At 41.2% G+C, this 17630-nt stretch overlaps 1 protein-coding gene across 1 annotated transcript in view; it reads right to left on the bottom strand.

Moving 5' to 3' along the window:
• Positions 1–16666: 16666 nt before the first annotated feature.
• Positions 16667–17630, bottom strand: part of LOC122810114 (putative solute carrier family 22 member 31) — a 41238-nt gene continuing 40274 nt past the window's right edge. The window contains exon 3 of the mRNA XM_044081589.1: positions 16667–17630. This exon is cut by the window's right edge and continues 1211 nt beyond it. The gene's annotated coding sequence lies outside the window, so the exon portion shown is untranslated.

Below are 17630 nucleotides of genomic sequence, written 5' to 3'. Positions count from 1 at the left end.
GATTAGTGGGAATCACGAGTTATGAGGAACACAAGGTTATCATGAAAACAAAGTCAGAAACAGTGAGCCTTTATGGAATGATTTATGATTCATTTACCTTTTCTACTCAGTCTGGCATTAACCCTGGACCTTATGAGGGACCCTCCTGCAAATCACTGTGCTAGGCACTATCCTAGCCAATAACTTTAGGTAACTGATGTAGGCTTACATCTTTTCTTTCCTCCTCCTCCGCATGACCAGGATGAATCATTGACACTTGTGGCGATGTTTCACACTCTGCTCCTTCTCATATAGAAAAGAGAGTGCTTGCTCAGGCCCTGGCGTGTGATCTGATAACTGTAGGGACCTTCTGAAGGTTGTAATGTTTTAGGCACTGAATGCAGGAACTTTCCTATAATCATAAGGACAGGGATCCAAACTGTGAATGGCAGAAAATAACTAATTATTATAGGAGATGGATGTGAGCTCCCAGCCTGGTGCATGATGTCTTGACATCCATCAACTAAATCAGACATGACCCTAAGAACAGGAATGAGAAAAGGTTCGGAACTGAGTGAAGATGGGGAAACCAGAATATGAAATCCAAGCAGTTTACTCAATGTTGCAGACCTCCAAAATCAGATTTGGGGATTACACCCACATGCAGGACCACATTTGGCTGGAATTTGGACAAACTGAGTGAATGGAATGGCGTCCAGGGTCACAGATGGTCCTCAAAAGAATAAGTCACCAACCAAAAGTGTCAAAAAAAGAAATGCATCTACTAGGGTTTCTGAAAACACTGTTCTTTTGAAAGAACAAAGAAAAAAAATTTCATTCTCAACTCACAAAAACAGTCTTAGTCATATAAATTACTGCTTTAATGTACAACAGTTATAAAAAACAATTTTTTACATAGACAAAAAAATTTCCAACATCTATACAACTATTCTGATAGTGTGAATAGACAGTCTATTAAAAAAAATCAAAAAAATGTATTTGTTAAGGTTTTCAGTGTACATATGTATCCACTTTTTGTTTTGGCAGCAACTCGTATGTAGTGCAAATATATGCACATCACCTAAGCAAATAAATTAACTTCATGTGAAGCAGCCAGAAATGTCAACCAAGGCTCAAAATAAGATACCCACTAATTGAGGGAAGATAGTTCCTTCCTTAACTAATCTCTACGACAGTGTGTTACAAGTTTTAACACTATATTCAAGTTTCTGTCTACTAAGCTATCCAGTGGAATTCAAGAGCAAGTGAACTCCCACAGCTAATACCTTTAGGAACAACTTTTCTTGACAGAGACTCTTCTTCTAACTTTCACCATAAAGCTGATACCACATAATGGAGTTCATACATAAGCTTTACAACTTACTAAAGGACCACTCCGTTCATATATTAAAAAAAAAACTCAAACAGTTTGAACAGGCACTCATCAACAATTTAAGTGAAGGTGAAGGACTCCACATCACCTCATGCAGGGTGTTGTGGTTTGTATACTATGCATCCTCTAACTAATGCAATCACTTTGTTGTTGTCAAACTCAAAGCTGTTTGCCTGCTTAATGTTCAGAGCTCAACAAAACAGACTTTGATAAATTGAGCTGTAACAAATTAATGATACTTGTATAACAATGTTTTGTGATAGTGCATGTTTCTGCAAGTATGAGACACAGTCAGGCAAACTTATGCCCTTGGAGCATCAACTTCTGTAAAGGATAGTAAAAGACAGTGCCAGATACATGGTTGCGTATCATTTCTCTCTCCATATATATATATATATATATATATATATATATATATATATATATTTACATCTGTTTACTGGGAAAGTTTGACTTGGCCAAATGGCCCATTTATAGCAGAGGCCTGGGCAAAAAAGCTCCATTACAATGGAATTTTAACAAGAGTAATACGTTATATACTATTACAAGCACAGGTGAGGTGAATTATGCAATACATACATTATAGATATGAATGGTTCTGATATAAAGTGAAGAGCATGAAATAGTATATATTTTACAGACAAATGAAGTCATGAAATAATGCATAACCGGGGATAAACAAGTAGAATGAATATTAATAGAGACACAAGCATGCTTCTGAGTACTACTGCTGTACAATCTAGTAATAGACTGGACAAGAATAGTTGAGGTTAAGTACTGGAAAGGAGAGAAATGCGTAAAAAAAAAAAAAAAAAGATTAGATGTCAAGTCATCAACTCACACCTCTTTCAACAAAGAAAAACTTTCCCTGACACTTCAGAATCCTGACCTGCAATTAAGGTACTATTTGTACTGTTACAAGCAATTATATGCATGGTCTTCCAAGTTTGGTGTGTGTTACTGGACTTATTAGTAAGGTATATAGTGTACCAGAGATACCAATATGTAAACTGGGAGTAATAATGTGGGAAAATACAGCATAGCTTCTCCCTGTCACAAGTCTCTTTAATGCACTAAAAATCCTAAAGGAGATGTCAAATACTAGGTTTATAAATCACAATGAAAAACTTTCAACTGTCTGTGAACTGAAAGCTTCATGCAGGTGTAACTAAAAAGTGACAGAAAAATTTTGGATTTTTCTTCCACAGAATCCTAACTAATATAATCATTTATGTAATGTGAAGTCTCATTGTTTTCACTCTAGTCTTGCAATCAAGGCTCTTTTGCCTGACCATCAAAACTATCTCATGACCCCAATGAAACATTCACGCACCCATTCCAACTGGTTACAGTAACTGTTGTACTGGTTACAGTAACTAAGTAAAAAAATAAATAAATCAAGAGGTGATAGTGATCCTGGGTGAATTACATTTTTTTTGCTCTGCTTAACTAACTTCATCATCTTGACAACTGCTTCTCTAACATGTGGGCAATAGGTGCAATGTGGGCATCTCATTCAAATACCAAAGCATCTGTCTTTTACAAGTAACCTTGCCCCAACCAAGATACCAATGATTTCTGCTATCTTTCCTGGTGTCCACTATACAATCATATGACATGACTCATTTCGGACACATCCCCCCACACTATCTACCTCAGACATGTGAGCCAGCAATGGCATCTCATTCTCCATTCATCTAGATTACTAAGGGTCACAAGCTCTGTGCATCACAGAGCCCATGTCTACTAGAAAGGTCAGCAGTTTGGTCATCAGCACAGGCATACAGCTGTTTAGTGCCTGGCCTATTTGCTGGATGTGACCTTCTCCTGAAGGACATCTGCTGTACTGGGTTAGTCCGACAGGAAAACATTTCACTTCATAATGCTATCAGTTCTCAAGTCATGAAAAAGAAAACAGACTTAAAAGATATTTGTTTATTTATTTATTTGACATTTGATCGGACCTGATCATCACCAACATGGGGACTCTATGTTCCAGACCAGAAGTGTATCCCTCACTGGTAAGATCAGACCATAAACTAATCTCACTGGATATTCACATCCCGACCCCACCCCCTGCCCAGAAAACCACAGTGAAAAACTTCTCTAAAGCAAATTTTACACTCCTCAAAACTGAGGTGGAATCCTTCAAAGCCCCCGGGCCTGTGGAAAATACAGCCCTGACCGCAGAATCCTTTATAAACGCATTCTATGAACACCTTCAGGAATGCATGGATCATGCGATCCCAAATAAAACCAAGACCCAATCCTCCAAAGGCAGACGTCCTGTCTGGTGGACCCCAACCATAAACAAACTATACAATAGAAGGAGGAAGCTACTAAATGATAAAGCAAAATCCCAAAAAGGGAAGGCATCACTGATCAGTATTAGCAAAAAACTATGGGCACACATAAAATTGTCTAAGGCCAGCTTCGAGAGAAAAATTGCACAGGACACTAAGGATAATCACAAGGCTTTCTTTAGTTATGTTAGGAACCTGGGTGGTAATTCCCAGATATGCTCAGAATTAGTCCAAAATGACAAAAAATACACCGAACCCACAGACATTGCCAACATCCTAGCTGACAGGTTCAGCGCAAACTTCTCCCCCCTCCCCACCAAAAGGGCAAATATCTATCCCAGCAGAGTGCACTGTGGTGGCAGGACAGGTAGCTTACATCCTTCTAAGTTGGGAACTGCTGATTGAAGGCTCAGTGTCTGTTATTCTAAAAGTGTATTAGTTCTGATTTAAGCACTTGGGTTTCAGGCCAGTTATTTCACATTAAGAAGGTTTGTGGTCTGCACTCTTGTGGGAGGAGAGGCTGGACTCTGCCCTTCTGAGCTGGGAATTGTTTGCTGTAGCATAGACTAGATCCAGGCCTGCTGAATCTAGCTTTGTTTGTTTGCTCATTTCCCTGAAACGCTAATTCCACCTAAAACGCGGCTTTTCAGTGCTTCTGTGGATTCCCTAGTGATATCTGCATTGCTTACTGTACTTATTTCCTTGTGTCACTTGAAAGAAAGTTACTGTTTGTCATTTTTGCATTTAAGTTACCTGTAACACATTGCATTTAAGTTACCTGGCACTTGCTCACTAAAGCAATTATATAAGTCAGCACTAAAAAATTAAAAGCACTACACCCTCACAAACTCCCCTTGAGTACCTTGTTCCCCATTGGCCCTTTTTTTCAATTATAAAGGAATTCCCAATACTATTCTAGCATGTCCAAAGGTCAGTTGTCAATCTCCTCTCTGGTCCAGCTGGTGAATCTGGGAATCTTGAGGCAATGTTACAACTGCCTCATGTACACAGACAACCCTCTCCTCCTCCCAACAAATTCCAACACATGTGAAAGATGCAACCATATAGCCAAACTGGAGGCTAAGCTCTCTCAACTCAGTACTGGCGTAACCAGTCAGGAGGAGAAGGAATTCACACACTACAATTCCAGTCTCACATAGACCTACCACGACAGCAAACCAAACACATAAACACACAAAAACATACTCGGAGGCTCTAAATAAAAATCTGCCTAAGCAGCAGAGACCTCCAAAGCAGACACCCAAGCAACCGCTACCCCAAAACAAAACACGTGCAACACATAGCTCTCAAAGCCAGTGTGCCGAACTGTCACAGCCCTTAAGGCTAAACAACAAACCTGATACACTTGTAATAGGTGACTATCGTCAGGCACACTGACGTCCCGCTCACCAGGCTGAACAAGGAGAAGGTCACGGTGAGCTGCCTGTCAGGCGCTAGGATCTGCCACATAACATAAGCACTCAGGTCACTCCAAGGCAAGTACAAATATGACTCGGTCATTGTCCATACTGGTGTGAATGACCTGAGATGCACTTCCCTGGACTGCATGAAAAGAGACACAGAGAAGCTCTCTGAGCATGTAGCCCAGGCCGGTATGACCCTGACCTTGAGTAGCATCTTACCCTCACCAAGAATGATGCCACAATATGAAGACAAGATGATCAATTTCAACAATTGGCTTAAGTATTGGTGTCATTCAAAGGGGATCCAATACCTGTCAGCCTGGAATGACATGCTCGACAAGCCACTATGCTTTGCTAGGGGACGGCTTGCATCTGTCACCCCTGGGCTTTCGGATATTGACAAAGACTCTTGCCACCCCCATAGTGCCTTTTTTAGGCAAGGCTCAAAAGACAAACCCACCTCCATAGGTATCACAAGGGATAAGAAACTAAGAGTAATGCTACTCAATGCCAGAAGTCTAAACCTCAAGATGCATGCACTCAAAACTCTCCTTAGCATGGAGAACATCGATATCTGTGCAGTAACAGAAACCTGGTTCAAGGCTCCCGAGAGCACCCCAGCACTACCAGGTTATACCTCATACCATGCTTTTCGGCCTCAAAACTTGGACCGAACCACAAAAGGAGGGGGAGTATCAATATTCATCAAAGATACCCACACCTCCAGGTTGGTGGCGCAGCACGAAGCATCAGAGACTATCCATGTGCAACTAACAGTTGGTAAAATTACCTTCCAGTTTATAGCCTGCTACAGACCACCCTCCCAAACCCAGGAACCCCACTCGGCCTTCCTGAGAACACTGGAAAATATGAAGGTCTCTCCAAACACCATTATATTGGGCGACTTCAACTACCCAAACATAGACTTGGAGTATTACTCTAGCTCCAACACCCTAGCCCAAAGGTTCCTAGAATTTATAAACTCAAATGCTATGGAACAACTTGTTGCCACTCCCACAAGAGGGGAAAACATACTGGACCTGATCATCACCAAGATGGGGACTCTATACTCCAGACCAGAAGTGTATCCCTCATTGGTAAGATCAGACCATAAACTAATCTCACTGGATATTCACATCCCGACCCCACCCCCTGCCCAGAAAACCACAGTGAAAAACTTCTCTAAAGCAAATTTCACACTTTTCAAAACCGAGGTGGAATCCTTCAAAGCCCCCGAGCATGTGGAAAATATGGCCCAGACCGCAGAATCCTTTATAAATAAACGCATTCTATGAACACCTTCAGGAATGCATGGATCATGCGATCCCAAATAAGACCAAGACCCAATCCTCCAAAGGCAGACATCCTGTCTGGTGGACCCCAGCCATAAACAAACTATACAATAGAAGGAGGAAGCTACTACATGATGGAGCAAAATCCCAAAAAGGGAAAGCATCTCTGATCAGTATTAGCAAAAAACTACGGGCACTCATAAAATCGTCTAAGGCCAGCTTCGAGAGAAAAATTGCACAGGACACTAAGGATAATCACAAGGCTTTCTTTAGTTATGTTAGGAACCTGGGTGGGAATTCCCAGATATGATCAGAATTAGTCCAAAATGACAAAAAATACATTGAACCCACAGACATTGTTAACATCCTAGCTGACAGGTTCAGTGCAAACCCCCCCCCCCTCCCCACCAAAATGGCAAATATCTATCCCAGCAGAGTGCTGCCCCCCTGACATCTCAGATACTCATGTAACAGCCGCCCTCTCCAAAGCAAAAAACACAGCATCAATGGGACCAGACGGTGTCCCGGGCTGCGTCCTACATGAACTCCAAGAAGAGCTAAACCCAAACATAAAACTACTGTTCAATCTCAGCCTTACTACAGGATATGTACCCAAAGTGTGGCGTACAGCAACAGTGGTCCCTCTCCACAAAGGTGGTGCCTCAACAGATCCTGGAAACTATCGCCCCATAAGCCTGACTAGCTTGGTCTGCAAAGCTATGGAAAGGATCATCATGAACCTCATAAATAAAGATATTGAGGACCTACAGACACTGGATCCTACCCAGTTTGGTTTTGTTAAGGGCAGATCCTGCCTCTTAAACCTGGTTGATTTCTTTGAAACAGTCACCAAGGCCATTGACGAAGGGAAGGTGGTCCACACAGCCTACCTGGACCTCGCAAAAGCCTTGATACAATACCCCACTCGGGCATTATAGATAAGCTCACCAGCTTAAATATAAACCCTATGTCACTAGATGGGTTGCAAACTGGCTCAAGGACAGAACCCACATGGTTAGAATTGCTGGAGCCATGTCAGACTCCAAACCAGTTACAAGTGGCGTCCCACAAGGCTCAGTCCTGGGACCTCTCTTGTTCGGTATATATTTCTCGGAGGTACAGGCCAACACGGAAGGATTGTGGCTGACCAAGTTCGCAGATGACTGCAAACTGTGCGCCATAATCGTCTCTCCAGCCAACACAAGCATCCTCGAAAAGGGCCTCATAGAAACAGACAACTGGTGCCAGAGCCATGGCCTCAAGCTAAACGCCAAAAAGTGTATAGTCATCCCCTTTGGCAAAAACAGTGCCCACAAATTACCACATAGGTGGTAATCCATTAAGTACAGAATAAGTAATTAGGGACCTGGGGACCCAAGTTGATAGCAAGCTCTCATTTGATAACCACGTGGCCAAAGTGGTTAGAAAAACATTTTATATAGCCCACCTAATCATGAAGGGATTCACATCTAGATCAGGGGAGGTCATCGTGCCTCTTTACTCATCCCTCATCAGGCCCATAATTGAGTACAATGCCCCTTTTCGGATGTACCTTACCAGACACCTGCAGCAACTGGAAAGACCCCAAAAGTACCTCACCAAGAGGATCAAAGGGTTCAAACAGATGCCATATGCTGCCCGGTTAAAGAAACTCCAGCTCTACTCAGTGACATACCGCATGCTCAGAGGCGATCTGTGCCTGATGTATAAAGCCATGTCCAACCCGGAATTAATGGACATGCTGCACCTCAGAAAATCCAAATCCCATCGAGCTACGCGCTCGAGAGACTTGAACCTCAGCACTGAAATAAATAGGACATGCTGGAGGGACAGATTCATAACCCAGAGGCTCCCTTCACTCTGGAATAAAATCCCAGTCCAGGTTAGGCAGAGTCCCTCATTGACTCTCTTCAAGAGGAATCTTGATGAGTGGATGGGAGATCGTAGGTTTACCCCGGGTATCACTTCTGTGTCACTGTTAGACAGAGGCACAGTATACTAACCTCGAAAAAGGGCATAACAAAATTAATTTAAAATGGGTGGCAAAAGCCAAACACACTCTGGCTAGGCTTATAAATGCCCTAGGGAAGATAGCCTAGTATGAACCTATGAACCTATGAACATGAAATGGAATAGCCCAGAACAGATAATGGATAGCTCCTACCTGTAAAGTGCAGGAAGAGCCACATCCTGGACCACTGCCGATCTTTATGTGGTAGTCGACATCCTGATAAGTCAAAACAGCACATAAAGGATCCTTCTGACAGATAAGTATAGCATGCACTGTGACTATCTGAGAGGATTTTTTTTTAGGAATAAACTTGTTTAAGCAACTCAGATTCAGTACAGGCTTGAGGGCCTTTGTTTTTTGGAAGCTAAAAAGAAACTGGAGTACCAATCTAAAATGGTCTGCTGGAACCTCTTGAATGCTAACTCTGTTTCAGGTTTAATACTTTCTAACTCTAACTCATTCCCTGTTTTGATAGGTTGAGCTGTCTGACTATGGAAAAGAGTGGAGCAGGGGTTAAGTATGGAAGGAAATTACAGTCTATAGACATTACTGCCCTGATCCACTTGAACTGCATGATGGTGACACATTCAAGTGGGGAAAAAAAAAGACTTCTGAATCATGCTTCTTTTAATCAATATGACATTAATCGACTGAAAAACATCTAAAATATTGGGAGGTCAGCTCAAATCAGTGACACTCCCAAGATCTCAAAACACAAAAGAAAATTCTGCAGGGACAAGCCCCCCACCCCCAACTCTCACTTGGGCATAGCCAACCAAAACTTTATACTATCTCTGGGCTCATGCAAGCATGAAGAAGAGGCAGAAAGTGATAAAAATGTAATGCTTACCTTCTTGCTGTTTTCTGAGTCTAGTGAGTGATTACATGAAGCCAGTGACCTTTTGGGAATGACGTTCTGAGCATCAATCCAGTGGACTCCAAACTGCAATAGGTTTCCATTTGATTATTCTGTTATTATTGGCCACAAAAGCACCAGCACTGATGTAGGCAAAACTGTTTCCTTGAAAAGGTGCACTGAGGTGTTCAACATTTTATACCATCAGCAGTGAGGATTTTATCCTCCTTCTCCCTGTTGTTCAAGCGACTCTGTACTTGTATGTAAACAGCAACAAATGGGGCATTAAGAAAGATCACCTATGTGTCCTCAGTGAGGTCTACAAGCAGCAGCTAGCTGTGACAGTGAAGGGCTATGCCATCACCTGCTGCCCAGTCTTCTCTATCCACAGAACTAGGAGAGAGATGTATGGGCTGGTGTTGAAGTGGTTATCTATACCTTAAACTTCAGATTCCCATCCACACAATCCCAAGTGACTGTTTCATGTTGTCAGCAAGGTCTCAATGGATCTTAGCAAATGAGGAGGAAATGTTGGTCTGTAGGCCATCCATACTCTGCTCATCATCTCAAGGACTTCTGTAAATTTGGAGTTATTGCAGGGATGATGGCAAATCAGCACTCATCATCATCATCATCAATATCACAGGTGGGAGAATTTTGAGGGAACTCAGATTCCCTCAGTTTGTACTAGTGCTTCCTATGCGCCTCAAAAGTGACAGGACTGATGATGAAGAAGTCTGTAATGAAACAAGATACCTGGGAACGGTCCTGCAAAGAGCCTCCAACCCCCATTCTCTGTTAACTGCAAAGACAGTAAACGGCTAATGCCCCAGGCAAAGAAGTCTCCCCTGTTGAACCTGAAAGAAGGACACACTGTATCTCTGGTGTTAAGACAGAAAATGTCACTTCAGGTTGAATTGAACAACCCCTGCTGTCCAAGGCCAAAGCCAATTGAGGCTGATGCAAAAAAACAACAGAGCAAAACATAATCCCAATAGCCCAGTACCTAGCACTGCCACTAAGACACACAATGATCCTGAGCTTGACTCTGACAATATCGATCCTGAGGGTAGGAAGGCCAAGTCCAACAGCATCAGGGAAAGCCAAGACAATCTCAGTGCTTAAACCAATCTCAAGCCTCAGATCTGAAGAAACTCTTGACAACAGAATTGGAATGAAGGTCATTAAAAAAGGCAGCAAAGTTAGCAAATAGTGTCACCCTAAAGGTTTTGATCCCAGTATCAAAACTACAGCTCAGTAACACATCTGTCAACATCAGCATCAATGCCTGTTGGTTCAAATCCAGTCTCAATGGACTGGCACCTGATGAGGCTGGTAAAAGAACTAGAATATCTTGGCTGAAACAATGTCAGTGAAAATGTACGCGTGTTTACCCTAGTACCAGAGGGAGTAGAAAAAGCAGGTATTTTTTGCTGGACCTTTATAAAAATCTCTTCATGGTCAAAGTCAATGAATGGAAAAGAAATAAAGTTTTTGGAACAAAAATATATTTTTTATTTTACAAAGAATAAAGATGAGTAGGTGAATGTATTCAAGGTGAATACATGCAAAAAAGAATAGGACAAACCATTATTTAAAATACAAGTAAAAGGTACAGCTGGAAATTAACTGAGGTGCATCTGCACATAATACAGACATATTCACATATGTGCACAAGTTAACCTCCAGTATCTTGACTTACACTTTTCATAATGAATAAAACTGTTAAGCTGATATATTTGATAAGGAATATAATTAGATTAACATTGGACATACGCTAACAAATAAATGCTACCTACAATAATTTTTTCAGGAATAATGGCGTTGACTTTTACGTCACAATTAAAAAATAACCAGGCCACAAGTAACAAATGCTACATTAAAAAGGGCCCTGTAGCTTGATTTTTTCAGACACACATTAGCGACAATGAGAAAAGACCTCATTGTCAAATATTTTGAATAACTACAAATCAACAGTGATTACTGCAAGTGCTAAAATGCACTTGCTATGGCAATCACTATTGACAGCCCACGTGTGCCCCCCTAACACACACATCCAAAAACACACACAAAGACACATCCCCATACCTTTCAACTGGCAATGGTTTAACAGATTGTCCATGATTTGCCTCATATTCACCACGTCCCTGTCACAGATGACTGCAGTCAATAAACCAGACAGAATTTCCTGTTTCTAATCCTTCAGTCGCAGCTGCTTGCTGCAAAATCTGTTGTTCTATTAACTTTTTAAGTGAGTTAAAATATTATTTAATAAGCACCTCTGGTCATATAGACATTAACACGCACACGCGCGCACACACACACACACACACACACACACACACACACACACATACACACACACACACAAAAACTCACCATATATTAAGTGCACAGCCTCCTCCCCGATCACATCGATGTACGTACTTACCCATTCACCATCACATACATGCGCACATACACACACACACCTAGTCCAGCTATCCTCTAACTAACCCATTTATTGTGATCACCCAGGCAAACAAACATTCACACACACACCCCTATCACCACTCACACCTTTAACGACATGCACACACACACACACACACACACACACACACACACACACACACACACACACACACACACACACAGACTCTACCACCACCACCACGTCTGTAGTAAACTCCCCCAACACTTACCTCCACCATGCTCTCTCTCATTGAAAGTAATGGGTGAATATGAACTTTTGTCAGGAGCTGGTGAGGTTGATTTACAAAGCCAAGTGGTTCTATAAATCTATTTGCTGTATAAATTACTACTTGCATTTTCAGGGGACAGCATATTGCTAATTTTCATACACCACTCCCTGGAATGTCTCATTAACATTTGCGGTAAGATGTGGAGGTAGTGCACTGCATTAATTCTACAGACCATATAGAATCACTGCAATGAGGCTATCTTGAATCAAAAAGAGCTACTGCAAGCAGTAAAACATCTGTGTTAGGGCCTACCACCAGCAGTAGCCCTTTCTGAATCCCAAGGTTAGAGAGATTTTTGCAAGATTATAACTATGCTGATGAAAGTAAGTTTAAAGATTTCCTGCTATTTACCATTTGACACAATACATTTGAGGACAATCTTGAAAGCTATGCAATAATTCTTTTGCAAACCATATTGAGAATGCACATTACATGTGCATGGAAATGTGTGATTTTCTGCTAAGGTGTTGTAGACTGCAGTCAGTAAATAATGACAAACACAAGAGTTTCAGACTTTATACCTTTCAAAAAATGATAACACAAAACCAGTTATATTAGCAACTTTAGGTATATAAAGCAACAAATCTGTTCCTGAATCTGGGTCTTTGTCTCCGATAATTGAGCTAAGAAGTTGGGAGGGCAAGAGGGTACACAGTGGGGTGCATTGTATCATTCTCACAGCAACAAGCTGAAATGCACTTCTAAGTCATTACTTATGACTTTGTTCATTTAACTGCAAGCGAACATGCAGAAATACAAGGGGCTTTAGAGGAGAATACATCTATGTGTGTGTCTGCTTATGTAAATACTTGAATCCTGCATCCCAGAGTGATTATGGTATACAGGAAGGAATAATTTATAGTAAACAGAAATATCATCATATGATCTATGTTCTTTAACTGCAATCATTTGTATCCTTGTTTGCTGACTGCCAGCAGTGTGTTCAGTATTTTGCCAACTGGGCAGCATGAAGTCTATATGTTTAATGTCAGTATTTTAAATATGAATACATTCTTAATTCACTTTGTCTTTAAAGGTATATGAGCATGAACTGCACTGTGTTGGGCTGCAACAGTCTGCCTGGCACTTATTGCAGATAAGTAAAACTATGGGATATTAATGAGCAGCTTCCTGTAGTGCAGGGTTTGATTCTACCACCCTTTGTCTGGTGTGTGTGACTCTGACCATGCCACTTCACCTGACAGTGCTCCTGGGCTGCTCCTGAAAAGAGACACTTGCATCCAGTGGGCTGCCCTGGGCTGCTATCAATGTGTTATACATTGTCTTTTGAATTCCCGCACCATTCACATAACCACTGAGTGGCTCACTATATGCTGTTTGAGTATAAAAAACAAAACATTTCATGAAATTTAATACCTTGCCAGAAGCATTTTCCAGGGAAAGGAAATTTACTGTTGCTCATGCTATGTTTTCAGTGTGTGTGTGTGTGTGTGTGTGTGTGTGTGTGTGTGTGTGTGTGTGTGTGTGTGTGTGTGTGTGTGTGTGTCTCATGTTTTGTTTAGAATATGGCTGTCAGTGTTTTTGTTGCGAAATTTGAAATAAAGGTTTTAAGTTAAAAATCCAAATTTCTGTGATCATTGTAAAAGTAAAGAGAAAATAGTATGCCTACTGGCAAGTTTGAACAGTGTTATATGGAACTTGGGGAGAGACAGCCGAGTAATGGGATCTTGGTATGGCTGAGTTGCCTCAGTCCATTATCTTACCTAGGAGGACCCCATCTGACCATTATTCAGCTCCCTCCTGAAACCTGCATTAAGGGTAACTAACCTACATGTGAAATGTACTATCACTTCATTAGCAAAGAAAGTAGAAGCTTTTGGAGTCTTAAAAGAACAGAAAAAGAACCAACCATGTAGGGTGTGGCTATGTGTAACTAAAAACACTCCCTACCATCAGCAAAAGGTATACATAGCAATGAATATCATTGCACTGACAATAAATACTGATTCAAGGATCTTACACAGCTAAAACCATAACTAGCACTGATGAGCTAATCAGTCCCTATTTTTGTAATAACTGGTGCTTCTATCACCAGATTATGGGCAGACACCCATCAATAGAGGCAATAGCAGAACAGATCCAAAGCAATAATAATGCCATTCAGAAGACAGTGACAACTGTAGCTAATGACACAGATCTGCTCACTGCAGCACCCAATATATGAAAGCATGCTGACTGACCACTATCTATGTGAAAAGCTTAAAAATGTAAAAAAGTAGGAAGGCTTGGATTTCTCTCTGAGGAAAAAAAAAAAAAGAGGTCAGATAACTAATCTTCTGGGCTATCTCTCACGTTCTCTTTCTGAAAGGAGAAAGGTGTGACTTCAGACCATGACCAGTATCACCTCGTTAATTAAAATTAATACACCGCACTAAAAGGAGAAAAGATTTCGCCCAGTCACTAGGGATGTCAAGTGAGTAACCAAGATATAATCCATGATAGATTCATTCCATGTGTAAGACAGGGAACAGGAAAACAAAAGGATTTGCAGTTGGACAAACAACAATTAACATCTTGGTCAACACCAAGGCAGCAGAGGAAAGGTCAGATAGAAGCATCTTGTAGAGGAAGTCATTATTCACTTGGAGTAAGTTCAGAAATCTCTTGTACAGGTCCTGACACTCGATTACCAAAAGGCATCTAGCACGACTACTAACTTTTTCTAAATCCCTTCTGGAGTGTGAATAGAAGAAGTGACAGAACTGTGAAATTACACCTCACTCATGTTAATGCTGAGATCAGTTACACCCAAAAGTAGATGGCAGCATCCCCATTCACAACTCCTGGGGATCATGAAAAGATGGAAGCAAAATCTCTTTATCCATTTCTCAAGGGAAACACACTTCATTGCCATTTTATCTACGAGTAACTGCAATATTTGCTTCTCTAACACAGACTGGTATGTCAGATGTAGATGTACTAGATGCAGTGTAGGCAAGTCAAGAGTGTGGCCTCTTTCTGTCATGTTTTGAACAGAATCCATCCATCTCAGGTGACTGCCTCTGGACTACAATGAACCAGGAGAACTACCTCCTTATCACAGTAACATGATGGGGACATATAAGATTGTTCTGGAACAACTAGCAGAAGTCATCTAAGGAGACATCAGCAGAGGATTTGAGGTTCTCTTCCTCCTCTAAAGTAGATGAGAGACAAAGTGAGGTTGCAGCGGAAAACTAGACATATCAGCAGTGGTAAAAATCTTTTCCCTTCTCTGAAGAACTTCAGCAATACACCAAGGTTTGCCAAAAAATCACTCTGTACCTGAAGCACCCAGGAAAATCTTGCAGTTACCTGTATAAAAAAAGCCCTATAGTAGCAGCAGCAAGTGACTCATCCTGGAGGAAGGAGGTGACACAATATCACTGCATTACAGTAATCAGATGGAAGATAGACACATTGCTGGCAGTGATGGGACTACAGATGCTTACACTGCAAAGGGACTCCTTGTACAGTGTTGTGCTGTTATTGGGAAGAAATAAATGCCATCACAGGAAATCAAGTTAGGGTAGTCAAATTGACTGCTCCACTCCCTACTAACCAACTCTCACCTATAATAGAGGGACAGGGATGGCACTCTCAGCTCTCATCTTGGGGAACTAGGGCCAACCTTCTTCCACACAAGGTCAACAGTGGGCTCTGAGAGTAGGAAACAAATGATTTGTAGGCCTCTCATCATGTTGCACTGTCCTGAATGGGCTTGGTGTGTTTGCGTGGGGTTTGGTGATCTTGCTCTGGGACCCAGTGCTTGCCTCTCATGGAGGTGGAATACATAGATCAATTTGGTGAAGGTAGTCAGGTGTATGGTGGAAGGATAGTGGTGACCACACATTGGGTTTCACTCAACAGACTTAGGGTGGGTACTCCTTTGACAGCCTTGCACCTATTGACAGATGAAGTGGGATGATGCCCTCTTGTTAGAAGATTATGATGTGGACAAAAGATCACAGGCCAATGTGGAGAAAGCCTGAAGCACGTGCATAATATCAGTATTTGAAACTCTTGTCTAATGTGACCAGATTAGCTCTATTAATGGTTCTTCTTGGCACCCCTCCCACAATCCACTACCGCTAAGCACTGAGTGTTGAGAAAGACCTCAAACTTGTCTAAGTAAAATGAGTAACTCACTGATTTAAATTTTTGCACTTGCTGTACTGATGCTGTTATGCTTCTGTGCCGGAAAAAAGGCAGTGCCTGTGGTGGTCTTGATTAATGACCTAGCAAATAAAAGTACATCTGAAAGGATGAAACTTTTTAGGTACTGAATCAGGGAATCTTTTCAAACAGTACATACTTGGTGGAGCCATAACTGTGACAAGAGCTGGGTATTCTGAGAGTTCATAATGTAAATTAGTCTTTGCACAGGGATATCATATATGGCCTACTGGGGACACATCTTGGTGATTTCACTCTGAAATTTTAAGAATTATATGACAGAACAAAAATGGCTGCAAGTGAGTGTTTCATCCACTGCAGAAAACTCCCTGAAATAAAATCCAACAGGTAACCCACAAAGAAGACCATTTCTCTCCAAACAGTAATAAACAATTATCTGACCAAGAGATAATTTTGCACATATTTTACTCTGAATGATCACGTTTATTCACAGTTTTGAGGAAGTCTGGACAAATGAAAAAAAGAGCTGATGAAAGGTAAAAAAAGACGCAGCAGGTTTTTTTTATTATTATTTACAAATGAGCATTTTTAGCTAGCACAGAAACCATTTTCAAGAGGCATTTATACTCTGAAGGCAAGGAGAGAAATCTGAGGTACTGTGCTTCAGCTGCCAAGGAAGCATGCAGAAAATATCTACACACCCTATTCATTCTACTGTGCTTTCTCTTCATAGCTTCATAGGGTAATTACTAGGCTAGTGAACCCGGCCGAGGGGGGGGGGGCTTTTTAGGCTTAGCAGTGTTTCCCAAAACTCAGAATCACATCTTGTACCTAGTGTTTGCAAGGTAAACATCTTAACCACTATGCCAAACCCTAACTACCCTTTGCCATGAGCAATCAAAAATGGCAAAACCCTGCAGTAAGGCAGTACCCTAGCTATAGAATTCTTCAGTTTTTGAAACAATAAACTCATACTAGAAATTAAAAAATGACAACAAAAGAAAATCATTAATCAGAAGTTGGCCAATTAATGTTCAAGTTTTTCTTTGAGTGAAGTTTTTCATTTTAACTTCTGGGATTTAGGTCTTCTCCTCCTCCATACTCAGACTTTGATAATGATATGTCTATGACTCATGAGACTTATAAAATTCCTTCACACGGCTTATAACATCTGGATGCCATTCTCTTTCCCTACCCCCAGAAAAAGGGAGTACATGATCTTAACCTAACTTCAAGCCAGGTAAGCAGAATATGCAGATGGCAGCAATAAAAATGACATTACTGCTGGCATCACAACCACTGTTGGCACCACCCAAGGGGAGTGAAAGGCTACTTTCAATCAATTATAACCTGTAACTGCAACCCAGACTTGCTTCATCCAATTACACCATCATTTGTCCACTCATATCTTCGGACATCTTTCTCTAATTACAGCAGTGATCTGTATTCATAATCACATGTTGCAATTACCTTGCTTGAGAAACCTGAAAT

Source organism: Protopterus annectens, chromosome 8.part1, assembly GCF_019279795.1.
Source record: "Protopterus annectens isolate FY-2018-M chromosome 8.part1, PAN1.0, whole genome shotgun sequence".
Lineage (NCBI taxonomy): Eukaryota > Metazoa > Chordata > Ceratodontiformes > Protopteridae > Protopterus > Protopterus annectens.
This window is presented reverse-complemented; position numbering and strand designations above follow the sequence as displayed.